Genomic DNA, 14,041 nt, shown 5'->3' on the forward strand with positions numbered 1-14,041 from the left:
GCTTTCATGTGATGGCCCAACTGGCTGCAGAGATGGGGTTAGTTTGGCACTCATGGGCTCCTTCCTGCTGACACTGTTGAATCAGAAGAGTTTATTGCAGAACAATCTGAGCAATATCTTGAATCTTTAACCCCAGTTTTGCATAATTCAACCACAGTGGTTCAATGGTCAGGACTGTAAGTGAAAAGAAAGGATAGAGTCAGTTTGCAGGAAGCAGATGTCCTGTGACAGATGACCAAATTATCTTTAAGCTGATACATAAACTGGTTCCTTTGCAAATCAGCAGAATACAATACCCAGCTGCTATAACCTCCCCAAGTGTAATGTGTGCATCTGCATTTTCTGCTTGATTTCCTCTGCCCTGTCCCCTGCTGTACTCTGTGAACTTTCTTAAGGTTACAAAGGATCTTCCAAGTTACAAAATTGTCCCTGACAAAATTGATACCATAGTGGTACATTTTGATGAAGCTATTAGTAAACCCAAATATTCCACAGTTCTTGTGTGTTCCAGCCAACTCTTCATGACTAAGACTGCGACAGATGAATTTGATATAATAAAAAAACCAAACAATCTCCTCCTTCCCTGCCCCCCTACTTCCCCCACGCCCCCCAAAAAAAAAAAATCAGGCCTATAATTATTCTACTATAATTAGACTGGTGAAGCATCAGACTGGTGATTCAGTAGATCAAAGACATGAGGATGCAAAACTTTGTGTGGGCAAATATGCCCAGAGTCTTTAAAGTTATAAACTTTGCAGTAGCAGTTAAAATCTATTTAACAGTTTTTATTTAACCAGAATGCCTTTGTAGAACTTCTTACATATGGGAAAGCTTCACTTATTTGAGGGTAATCAGCACATCACCTTCTCCTTTTCACATTGTTTACATTCTTACAAAATTACTTATCCCAGTATCATTCCAGTTAAATTTTAAAAGCATGTAATTGCTCCTATCTCCAGTACAGCAATGGTCCCTCCATCTCAGAGAGGTGCATGTAACAGGGTGTCTTGAGTTGCACCCCTGTGGCCAAGGCTTTGAAAAATCATTTGAAAGGCCAGAAAGTGCCAAGGTATATAGAGACTGTCAAGGTTGGCTAAGGGGGGTGCCACCCCTTTGCTTCAGTAATCACTCAGCTTAAGGGTGTAGGGGCTGCTAGGGCAACCCAGGGCCATCCATCAAATCCTTCCTGAAAGGTGTCTGAGAGCTAATCTGCATTTTACACAGCAGCTGCAAAAAGGAGCAGTGATGCTAAATCAAGGATCAGCAAGCCACTTATGTATCTAGCAAACACCTTTCTTAGAATTTTCTCCAAGATTAAAGGCTTTCCTTTGGTCATCTTTCTTGGCAATACAGAGAAATTAATGTAATTTTAAAGAATGTCTTTTGTTTAAGAATTACTCCCTTCTGACTGATGGAAGCTGTTTGCTGCATAAGGATTTGAAGGAAATGACATGATTTGCTTAATAATAATTAACATGGGAGGTTTTATAAAAAATAAGGGATTGCATTTTATTTCATATTCTTACATAGCATTAATCAAAAGTATCTAGAGGCTAAATAAAATCATCCTTCTCCTCCCTGAATGTGGTTCCCTATTGAAAGCCTGGGAAGAGAAAATTGCAGTTGAACATCATGCCAGAGATTTGTCCCCAGCTCAGTCCTGATGGCCTTTTTTCTACTGTTTCTGCCAGAGTGAGATGATTCTCTGCAGGGAGCACCTGAGAAGCCTTCAAAGGATTTGCAGGGCTGGAGAAGAGCAGCTCAGAGCACTCTGCCCTGCTCACATCACCACAGCAGCTACAGAGGGAAGACACTCCTGCCACGGCATTTCCTAATACCCAGCTCTGTGGGGCCAGCTTCCAACAGGTGAGTGAAATGAAGAAAGAATGGGGCTTTTTTCATATTGATAAATCCAGATGCATTGTGAGCATTCCTGAAAGTGTGCAAGGCTCTGATAAGAGCTTTATCAAGCATGTATTACATCAACTGGCTGCCACCCTGGCCCCCTGATCAGCTGCTTTTCCTAGCAGCAGTACCCAGACAATAAGCTCACATCTCTTGAGGGAGCACTTCACTGTCAGGGGAGGTGCTGTTACAGTAATTCATGCTTGAGACCAGGTGTAAAGAAGGACAACCACACCCCAGGCTTATATACACAAAGATGCTGGGAGAACTGAGGATCTTTTAAAGATCCTCTTCCAACTCAGACTTCAGTTCTGCCCATCTGAGAGTCCCTCCATCTTCATAAGCAGCTCACTGGGGAGTCAAGAGAAATAATTGTTGATAATTAAACACCAACTTGTGAGAAATGTAATTTCCAGATGTGTTTTTAATACAACATGTAATTAACAACATTAACAAGGTTTATTCAGCTCTATAAGAACTTTGCAGAAAAGCTTTAGTGGGAAAGTAGAGGACAGAACACTTGATCTAGAAAATAAAAAAATGCCCATGAATATTATTTCTTTTGTTACAATGAGACTGAGTTTGTAATTTCTTGGATTAAACTCGGGCAGACTTTGAGAGTCTGTCTCTCAAAGAGCTAAGAATTCTGAGAGACTTCAAGCATTCAGATTTTCATCACTGACAATATTAAAATCCTGGCTAAGAATGTTCCTTGTCTTGTACTTACATGAATAAGGACTAATTCCACTTAGGAAATACAATACCTTGATTTAAAGGGAATTAATTTTGACCATAAGAAGTGGTAGAAGAATATGCCTCATATTGGAAATAAAAGCCAGCTGCCCATGCTGCTTTCCATATCTGTGTACCTCCTCTGAAAGAGGTATGATGTTTTTTCCTGAAGCTATCCTGGGATAATTGTATCTTTGTCCTTTATAAATTCACATATATTTTTATAAGCAAAGCAAGGGTCCCAGTGGTGCCATTAGAAATAATTCTTTAAGAGATTTCCAAAGATATGTCTTGTTTAACTTCAACAGAGAGTTAACTAAACACTCTACAGAAATTTTGTTTTTCCTCCTAACCAACAATAGATCCCTGTAAGTGTCAAAGTCAGTCATACACAATCAAATGTGCTGACATAAAAGTAGTTATGCTCTCACTCCTATAAAAAGTAAATAAATGATGCCAATAAAGACATGCCAACATGTGGGAATAAACCTTTTGTTTTAAAGCACATGTAACCAAAGAACATAGTATAAGCTTTTAAATTCATTAGACTCAGGTCTTGGCTGTTTGGGAGTGTTTCTCAGTGACTGGATCACCAGAAGACTATTTGTGGTGAATTTTCATGCACAGATGCCACAAAACACTAAAATGCTTAGTTTCCCTTGAAAGTGCATTCTTACTGAGTTGTCACAGGAAAAGAACAGGAGTAAATTTCTCTTAGTCTGTCATTATCTTGCAACACTACCCACTGCAGCTAGCACTAGGAAATATTTGCTTTTCCAAGTCCGAATGCACAGTATCAGAATGTAACTGAATTATGCTTACCAGGAATGGACTTATACTTCCCACATAATAAAAATTACTTGTCTCAAAGTATCAGAAAAAGGCTGCACACCATGCAATACCTGGATAGACTTGCCAAATCATCTGAACAAGGATTATTAGTAGGAAAAAGGTGAATGTAGTGCTTTTAGTAGAGACTTCATTACCTCACAAACTAAGCAACAGTTGTTTCAGAAAATCAAATAAGCCCCATGGCTGATTCCTCCATTTTTTCCATCTGCATCACTTTAAAATAGTCACATAAAAGTGACATATTTGAAAAGTTGTGGTATTTTTTAACAGAAGAATTTAATTCTTATTCAGTGTTCTGTGAACAAAAACTTCAACACTTCTAAGAAATTTAAAAAGAACGTGGTGAGCACATAAGGTTCTTGCTACATCTGTTAGGAAGCAGAAAAAAATCACAGAACCCCAGAAATGGGGGGAGTGGAACAAGAAAAGTGGATAAAAGAGTGGCATCCCAAGGACAGGTAGATGATGACTATGAGTCACAAGAACTTATTCCCAAAAAACCTCAGAGTGCCTTATAATGACATGATAAGTAAAGGATGGGCTGTACCTTTCTAATAAAGTATTTCAGAAAGCTCCACTGAACTTTTTCCTCCTGAAATACTTTTTTCAGGGTCCCTAGGCAAAGGGAATGATATAATCTAATATATTTCTCTGCCACTAAGACAGGGTGTAAGACATGGTGTTCAGCCAGCGGTGCATTAAGAGGATCCTGTATCCAACTGATATAAAGCAACTCTTATTTCTCAGAGGACAGAACCTCATGGCTCAATTGTGAGAGTCGAGATTAAAAGATTTACAGTACATAAAATCATTATAATACTGTCTTACCTGGAGTGTGTGTCTTCCTCCATGGCTTCAGTGATAGGATTTCTGTCTCTGGTATTAATTTCTACTGGTTGGAGCGGGGAACATTTCTTGTTGAGCTGTTTGGCAAATACAGATCCTAGATATTTCAGAAAACAGTAAAATATGGTTGCTTCATAAGGGATATGCTGATTTATTAATCTAAGTTTTGAAGAATGTCTATGTCTAATAGTCTCTTATTTTAACATGTGGAACTATAAAATAATTTACTCAGGCTCTGAAGGCTTTATTTTCTACCTGGGTATTCTTTGCAGTGCTCAGATCTGACCATGTATTGTTATATGTTTATCCACCTTGTGAACTTCTCCAAAATAATTAGCCTGGTTGGTTTTGGCCTTTTTCACTTTGCAAACCTCTAAATGATTCCAAGTAAGATTATGAACCCTCTCTGCATTCTGAATTTGAGGTAATGGGTAATAGCATTGCTTTCTTTTGTTACTTTGGAGGGATTACTTGGAAATGGTCCCTTTGCAGTGCTTACAGGCCAGAGGTTCAAAACTATGTGTAATCTCATGGCCAAATTCACAACTACAATAACTTGGCATAATTCTGCTGATTTCAAAGGAAAAACCTTCTGATAGCAGCAGTTAGAATAATGGCTAGTTTACTGTACATGAGCTGAGGAACTTCCCTTGCCTTTAGTCCTCCTCTTAGATTTCACTGTGACTAAGATTGAGCTCCACCTCAATGTCATTGTATCTCCTTTGTATTCCTTGCTTACTACTCAGACTAGAACACACTGAAGAGCCCAAGAGGAATCTTTACAAAAATTTGCACAGGAAATCTCATCAGAAAAGTCCTACAGTTTTGTGTTATGCTTCGTCTCAGGTGCATCCTAGATAGCTAGTTTTAAAGATGGCTCTTCATTCAGGAATTACCTTCCATCTCAGTGGTGCAGTGTAACACATGCACAATTCTGATAGAAATTATACAGTTAGTACATAAATTATACAGTTAGTAACATATTTTTTTCTTGATTTCTCTCTTCAAGTAGTTCTACTGTAAAATTCTTGAGTGAGGTATTTCTGAATAGAGTTATGCTGATTTATACCAGTTGATCTTATGCCCAATTTTTTGAATATGCTTCAGGCTCTTCAGGAGTGAATGCAAAGGAAATAATGTTCCTGTTTCTTCTTATGAAAAAGAAAAGCACAAATAGTTCAGCACATATTAAGAAAAGTAACAGTTAGGTCTGAAATATTTATAACTAACTAATCTTCTTTTCTGAAGATAGAAGTATTTACATTTAAAAAACAAGAAAATCTCTGAAAAAAATAGAGAAAAATGGAAAATTGTCTCTTATGCTGTTGCTGTGTAGCTCACTTTGCAGCTCCATCACATGACAACAAATAAGTAAAGAAAACTATTATTATGCAAACTGCTCCAGGACAAAAGGGTATTACATATCTCATACAAAAGGGGGTTTCTTTAAAAAGCACAGCACATTCAGTGTTTAGGGTTTGCAGTTGAAATTCATGGCCTTGCTTGCCAATATTATCATGCAGCTGGGTATTATGCTATTGCTTTACTCTGAGGGGAGAAAAAAATCACAATAAACATTTTCAAATGGGCTCCTATTAAACATTTGTATTTTCTTATGTGACAATATCAGTTTTAATGATTTTTAGTGTTTCTTCTCTAGTGAAAAGGTTACAATAAAGACTACCATAGAGAATTTGATTGCAAAGAGAAAATGCCAAAAAGGTGCTTCTTTTGACTTACAAAAATTATCACTGGAAAATGAGGCATTATTAGGCATTATTTTAGTGTTGAGAACTGATGGGACTAATCCTAATTTTTCTCTTATTTAACAGCTCTGAGATAGAAGTCCATCTTTCTGTAGAGAAGGCTGCTCACAGAATCTCTTGTATTTGTTCTGCAAAACAAGAGTTTATTTTTAAAATTTTAATTCAAATTAATTTATTATCTTTCCAGAAAGTCTCTTCTGTTTAAGTAAAAACAAATCAGCTGACTCAAAACATTCCTGATGAATAAAAGATTAAGTGTAGTATCAGAAATCTTAATTTCTTCATGACATGATTAGTCAAGCACTAATTTAGATGAGTAAATCACATCTATCTTTACATGGGTGGGTGTTTCCTGCACCTTCTATATGCAACTTTAGTCATATGATTATTGTGAACTGGCTTATTAAGCATCAAAAGTTTTTCCTAAAACTCTTCTAAAGGAAAATAATAGCAAGTCACAAAGTCCAAGTCAAACAGTTGCAGAAGAACAGCTTAAACTGTTTTTCATTTGCATATGTCACATTTCTTCTCTGGCTCTTAGATGCATCCATCTCTGGGTATCTCCAGCTGTGTTTTCAAGTCCTTATTTCTAATTTTGTTTTCTGTGTTTCCCTGAGTTGCCTGAGCTTTGTCATCATAGACTACTGAAAGATATGTACTCTCAGTGATGATATGCACTAAGATACAAAGGAATGGCACAATTCTGTGGCATAGGAAAAAAAAAAAAAAAAAAAAAAAAAGAAGGTATAAAATTGTTGCTTGGCAGGAATTAGTACAGAAGCCAGTCTGAGATGCTGAGCATGCTATGGCATCCAAACACTAACTTCATATTAGCCCTGGGTGTGCAACAGAGTTAGCAAAACAGAAGATGTCTTTGAAAAGCTCTGTAGCAGTCAATCTACAATTTGAACATACCTTATTTTCCCTTTCATTAATCAAAAGTACAAAAGATGCCACAAAATACTGCCCCAATCTCACTTACTTACAAATAACTGTTTTTTTTTTTTTTTTTTTTTTTTTGTTTTTTTTTTTTTTTTTGTCTTTTTAGGTATCAGGTATGTTAGGAAAAGTAGTGGTGACAGAAATCTAATCCCAAATGAACACCAAATGGTGTACTGAGATGTGTCCAGGATCAGCATTGAGATAGATGTTATTTGCACACCATTTTAGTCCTAATCTATGTATAAAGAACAATTTATTGAAATTTACTACACATGATTAAACATTTTGATATTCTCTCTTCTATTTTCTTTACTAATGGTTACTAAAAATACAGTACCAAACTTATGTGTCAAACAGACATCAGGAATAGACGTGTGCATTTTGCAGTCATCAATGGCATGGTACTTACGCTCTCTACATCACTGCTCATTGACTGAGCTTCCAGCTTTCAGAAACTAGAAGGAGATCAGCAATACAGACCTGTATTCTCAGAACACTGTTCAGCACCGGGGCAAAATTCCATAGCCCTTTTAAAAGAGTCAGACAGATTATCCCTGTTTTATCCAAGGGAAGATTTGGTCACAGATGCTTGAAGAAATTCAAGGTGTGAGGCAGATCTTTGCAGTGCCATAGCTGCCGTATCACCATGTGGAAAGTCTGCACTGCTCCAATGATTTTGATGACTGAAAATTTTTTTTTTGCTTGTAAGACTGCTAGAAGATGAGCCATCCTGACAGTTTTGTTTATTGGCTTTAATGGAATGTAAAAATTATATATCTGTCCATAATGGCTGAGACTCCTTCTGGGGAAATACTGACTTGCCAAGATTTCACTCTGCTTTCACTGTGCCATTCATAGGATTAGGAGAAGAAGAATTTTGTCCAAGAGGGGAACTGGTTTGGAAACTATGTTTTCATTCAGAGGGGAGTTCTGCTGACACATTGAAATCTCTTTTCTTTCACTGAAGAAAAAAGTCTGAAACTTAAAAATTTAAAATAACAAAACTATCCTAAACATTTGAGTACAAGTAACTAAAATGAGTCATTTGATTGTTCAAATGATAAAATACTTCTGTAAACAGTGAAGCTGTAAACAGTGAATTTGTGGTGCCCTGATACAATTTGTAGCTGTAATAGTCTCACAAAATTAACTTAAAGCAGTAATGTGGGAAAGTCAGGCTTGACTTTTTACTGGTGGCACTCAGACAAGTGGTACCATTAACCACTTTAAACAAGTGGCAATTTTAGCAAATCAAAGAAAATGTCTACAGGAGCAGAATCACCTATCTTCACTTCATGAGTTACTGAGACATCTCCGAAATATTTACCAATCACTTTCAGAATTCATATCTTGGAGGTGATACAAAGTCTTCCTCCTCGTGCACGATAGTCACTTTACTCTATTGTCCCATCACATTTCATGAAGGAGGGAAGGAACAGATCCACTGTGCTTCCTCTGCCCTGTGCACCACTTTGTGTAGGACAAGCTTTGGAACATATGACTTTGGGAACGCTGTAGAACATTCCATGAGACTGGCTGGATAGTGCCCCTATACAACCTTGCATAAATACTAGTTTGTTAATGCTTCCATTTCAGTAGGATTTGTGGTTTTTCCACATGGAAACATTTTGGGTTTTTTTTAAATTCCTGTTTTTTCTGGAACAATCTGAACAACAATACAAGATTAAGAAAATGCATTAAATGAGACATACAAATTGCTAGCTGTGATTAATTCATGATTGTAAGCCCACCCACATACATAGCTTCAATTGCTAGTAATTTACTTGCATAAATTCAATAGAAGCAGACAAATTTCAAAATACCTCAATCACTATTATTTTAATTGACAATTTCTCTGTTGTAACTGCTGCAAAAAACATTTCTTAAATTGGTAGGAGACACAGTAGGATCCTGTTGCCTAGACCGATAAGGGGCCTGAAGCCTACCCAAAGACGTTTAGTCAACACTCAAAATAGCTTTCCTTGCTACGTTTTGCTTTCAGCCTCCCAAAAGAGTTTCTCATTTACTTGTCTGTAGCAAAGGAGAGGATTTATTGCTTTGTTTTCAAGCATTCTTCAGTTCCAATGACAGGAAGCCATTCAAGGCCTATGTCAGAGTCTTGACCACTTGGGGAACTCTAATGTGATGGCTTCCTAGGGAATTAAGCCACATGAGCTTAATGGCACTTGGGCTTGTGGCTATCCCTGGTAGTAACTCAGGACTGAGCTTCTCATGCTACACTGGGACACTTCTGCCTACTGCAGCCTCATGCTCTTGCTGCTCCCCTCAAAACAGATCTGTCAGACATATTTTTGCTTCAAAATACAATTTTAAAAAATTCTTCAAATCTTCTAGGCCATGTTCTTAAAAGTCTTTGCGTATTGTCTGTTAATTGTTTTAATTCTGCTGAAAGGTGAAGGTCAATTCTTACAAAACAGTATTTGCAATTACACTATCACTACTTAACATTAACCACAAGTATTAAACCAGGGCATGTGAGTGAACATAGTTTATCCTTTCCTTAAACCATCAGTGTGGCTTTTGAACATGGTTTTTAAATAGCATTAGCTAAAAAAACCTCAATGTTATTAATCACTTCTTACAAGACCTTTAGAGTTTCTCCCTTTTCCTGTTCATAAATCCTCAATCTTTGCATTACATTTTCTCTCAGACAGGAAACAGTAACAATTGATTTACATGGACAAAATCAGCTTTTCTCTGTTTTCAGTCCAGTTTCCTCTGAGATCTCATTGACCTCTAACGTTCAACTTCTTCCAAGAAAGTTTTCTTTGGGATTAATAGCCTTCAGCATCAAGTCATTGAGTGCCATAGACATTGCAGTGCTATAAGTAAAGCTTCAGCCTTTCCACATAAACTCTTTTGGAGGTTTATAGTTTGGCTACAAAAATACAGTTTTATGCTGAAACTTAGTTTAAAAAGTTCAGTCTGGAAATTATTTCAGTTTCTGAGAAATCTGCACAAGTGTGGTTGTTTTCAGACTGAAATTCTGACCAAGACTATGACTTGCAATCTACATCCCATTGGTGCCTGACTTTCTAAAAGTGCAGACCCACTCCTGAAAAATTATGGAAAGGCAAGCTAAAAGGGTGTTTTAAAAATGGTTATCCCATATGTTAAAGATTTGCAAATTGGATCTAGTCCCTGCTTCTCTGGAAGACAGTCTAATCACTTGAACACCACAGCATTTTTCAGAGTATTTCAGCCAGACTGAGATGTGAGCCCAACTGCTCCGCAGTGATGGAGGGCTCTCAAGGTTTCTCTGAGTGCCTGCATGCAGAGTAATGGAGGAGCCTGCTGGTCCTGCAGCAGTTGGAAATGCTGATGAATTGGGGGATGAAAACCTTGTAGAAAGGATGCTCAAGAAAATCTGAATTGGCAACTTTGGGGAAACTGGTTCTTCCTGCTTTTTCAGGAGCCATGGGAGTGCTCTGATGGCTGGGGCTGAGTGCCAGGAGACACAGGTGAGGGAGAGAAGGAGGCAGGCACCTTTCCAGCACCCTGAAACAAAATCTTCACCATAATTAGAGATGAAACCAACAGAACTAACTTACATGCTGGTTTGCACAATTGCCTTCAGAAGGGATTTGGAGGCACCATCTGGAGGGAAGGATGACAGAGAGATGCTGTGGAGTTTCCAGTTTCCTTTGTAGGTAATTCCTGTAAAGGGATGACTTGGTCCTGAGTTAGTGCTGCTGGAGATGAGAATACAGACACAACACACCATGCCAATGTGTTCGAGGTCAAAGCTGAAAATGTAATTGCTTCAAAGCAAAATCTTCTCATCTGAGATGGTGACCCAGTGAAATACTGCTTCTTGTGACCACTCATTCTTTCCACAACAGAAATTTGAACAAGGCAGAGGCAATATTCTGCCCCCAACTTCCCCCAAACTTGTCACCACAATTAAAACTATCCCATCAATATTTCCACAAAAGTACAGCACAATTTCCTATGCTACACTTGCCATATGAAGGAAAAGGCAAAGGCACCCTCCCTTATTTCAGACGTGTTGCTCCTAAAATCCAGACATATCACCCTTATATTCATCCCGTGTTTTCAAATGGAAATATATTTCTGCCCAACAACAGCAAGGGAACATCCTCTGAAAAATGAGGCACCAGTAACCATGCAGAATTTACAGTGTAGCATCTGAGTAGGAAATACCAATCTTCATCTCTTTGGGAGTGCTCCATTTGAAGCTGATCCAGAAATCTTTTTTTTGGCAACTGCTCATTATAACTAGACAAATTCAGTCCAAACTCTGAAACTTCTTTTGAAGGCATAATGGCAGGGGAACCTCACAGACAGGATTAGAAGGAAGATAAGGAGGTAGCTTTACAGATGTCTGAAGGAGCACTTTCCAAATGTAAGGAATGGCATGAGATAAAGCTTCAGACGGAGAGACTGAAAATCTAAGAAGTCAATGGAGGAGGCTGGCATCATGGGCTAATCAGTGAAAGAAGTGATTTCTTGATCCTGCATGAGAGATGATAGGTATAATGAGGTGCAGGCTTTGAAGGTGAAAACAATCTGCTTATATCTGATAGAAAAAGGGTGTTACATTTGACAGCCAAAGTGATGGGCTAGGCAAATGATCTCTGCAGTGCTATGATGTATAGAAGCATGCTGCAAAATTACATTTTTCAAACGCAGAGGAATGGCTGTTGAAATCATCAAGAGAGCTTGGTAATTACATACATATATATTATTCTTACATAGCAATAATCTCTAAGTTCAATAACTCACTTCCATAAGTGAGTTAAATGATGCATTTTATATATATTACATTATTTTAAAGTATATTAAATTATTTTGATTTTTTTTTAAACTTGAACAAAACATGTTGCATGGGAAGGTGGGAATTTTATTGGATATTTCAAATAACATTGTTATTTCTAATATCATTGTTTTGTGTCAGCATTTTCATTATAGCATTGCTTTAGAATTTCTATTTTATAAGAGGAAAAAAAATTACTTACTAACAAGTCCTTTTTACATGCAAGTCTTTTTGGTTTTGACTAAATCTTTTCATTTAAACACAGCACCTGAGGTCATTGAATGCTCATATCCATGGCAATTACATAACGCCTTAGCTGGTGGTCTTGGTTTATTCCTCTCTGGGCTTTGCTAGCAGAGGAGAGCTTGTCCATTACTTGGAGATGACTCTGGAAACTCAGTATGCTGGATTACACAGACATCAAGTTGCTAAATGCACCACACCTCTGAGACATAAAGATTTAACAGCACTTCTCCACTTTGTCTGGCAGTATTACACTGGAGTGGTTCTTTCCATAATACATATTAAATTAATTTTATTCCCTGTTGTAGCGTATCCTTCATTTCCCCAATGCAGACTGGTGCATACACATTTTTCCAGGGCAAGGCTTTTCCTATTAATAGACATTTTGGCTCCACACACTGAGATGAACGAACAAGGTTTGGAGTGCCTAATTTAAGGGACCATATGTCATAAGCTATAGCATCCTGTTAGATTGGAATGAAATAAAGGGAGAGTGAGAGGAAAAATAGCTTCCTACCATTAGCTGACCTCAGACTGAAATTTTTGAAGATGTTTATCTAAGTGGGCTTAGAACTATTTACTTACTCTGTGCATCATATAAAGTTTTGCATATTTCTAATGTATTCTTGATGGGGGTCCTCTTCTGCCTCAGAAAAAGAACTTCTGACCATTACCACAAGACAAAAATAACACAGTGATTCTGATTTTTTTTTTTTCCTGGAACTGCATTCAAAGTGTGGCTAGATTCACATTTTTCTGCTTTGACTTTCCAGCTTGTAAAAGCTGGAATACAGTTGTTTACTGTTTATTTAGCGATCTGTGTTTGTAAGATATTGCAATTTTTCATCTGCTAATGTAAAATACACTGGTGGATGAATGTTCTTTCTTTTAGGAAATTGCATTAATTACTATTATTGTTTAACCAGCCCATCTGAGCTGCACAGTTCAAAGAAATGTGCTCTTTCAGACACTCAGGGTTGTTATATAAGCAACAGTCCTCACAAATATTTGAATGATTAGAGCTAGAAATCATATTTTTCTGGCAAGTTGTCCACTTTTGGGTGCAAACAGAGTCAGAAATAGAAAATGTAAAAATCAGCATTTTCATTTATTTCCTCCTGCTCATCCCATACATTTCTACTTCTCCGCTTAGTCTTTCTCTAAATATCTTTTGAAAAGTAACATTTCCAGATTGTTTCATTCAGGTAAGGGAATGGGTAAGACTGTGACCAGCTGACAGGCATACCTGTTGCACTTCTATTTTTAGGATGTGCCATTCCATACTTCCAGCAGAGTTCCAACTTCCATTCTCCTTATGATCCAAATTGGCAGTCACAGGTTTGTGTTGGCATGAAAAACAGAAAGGGAAGACATTTCTTAGCTAACATAACTCACAATTTAATTGTTTTCTTCTTACACTCCTTGTGACCAAAAGCAGCAGGATAAAATTACTCTATTTACTGTATTTATGAAAGGGAAAAATGTTTGGAGAGAAAAAATTATTTGGACTGAGGAGGAATTTTGTGCACATATTTTAACCAGTGATTATTTGGCTGCCTTATGAATCAGTAATGCTGAATATTGCCTGCATTCAGATGCTCAAAAAACAGAAATTAATAAAACTTATCAAATAAAAGCCACATGCAGGGAGAAAAATATCATTACAATAACTTATTCACATTTGCAAGTAATACAGGCACTCCTCACCTTTCTTTTTGTCTTAATTTAGTTGGCAACATAGAGTCAAAGGTGATGTCTGGAGTTAATAGCCCAACAGCTCTGGGAATAGGGAATAAAGCTGATTTTAATCAACAGCAAAAGTTATGCAATACAAAGGGCTGTGATGTAGCACACTGCCCTAGAGAAAACATTCCACTGCCCCAATTCAAAAAACCCTTTGGTGCTTTGTGCCTGTGGGAGGTGTCCATGAGGACCAAACCCATGTCTGTGGAAACCT

General features: G+C 37.5%; 1 long non-coding RNA gene across 1 annotated transcript in view; it reads right to left on the reverse strand.

Moving 5' to 3' along the window:
* LOC110479824 (uncharacterized) overlaps positions 1 to 14,041 on the reverse strand; it is a 154,001-nt gene continuing 139,960 nt past the window's right edge. Inside the window, exons 4-7 of the long non-coding RNA XR_013340481.1 lie at positions 13,331 to 13,396; positions 10,616 to 10,721; positions 4,318 to 4,432; positions 1 to 174 (exon numbers count right to left, since the gene is read on the reverse strand). This is a non-coding gene — a long non-coding RNA (uncharacterized LOC110479824). The remainder of the gene's footprint in view (positions 175 to 4,317; positions 4,433 to 10,615; positions 10,722 to 13,330; positions 13,397 to 14,041) is intronic.

The sequence above is a fragment of the Lonchura striata genome, chromosome 9 (genome assembly GCF_046129695.1).
Source record: "Lonchura striata isolate bLonStr1 chromosome 9, bLonStr1.mat, whole genome shotgun sequence".
NCBI classification, from domain to species: Eukaryota; Metazoa; Chordata; class Aves; order Passeriformes; family Estrildidae; genus Lonchura; species Lonchura striata.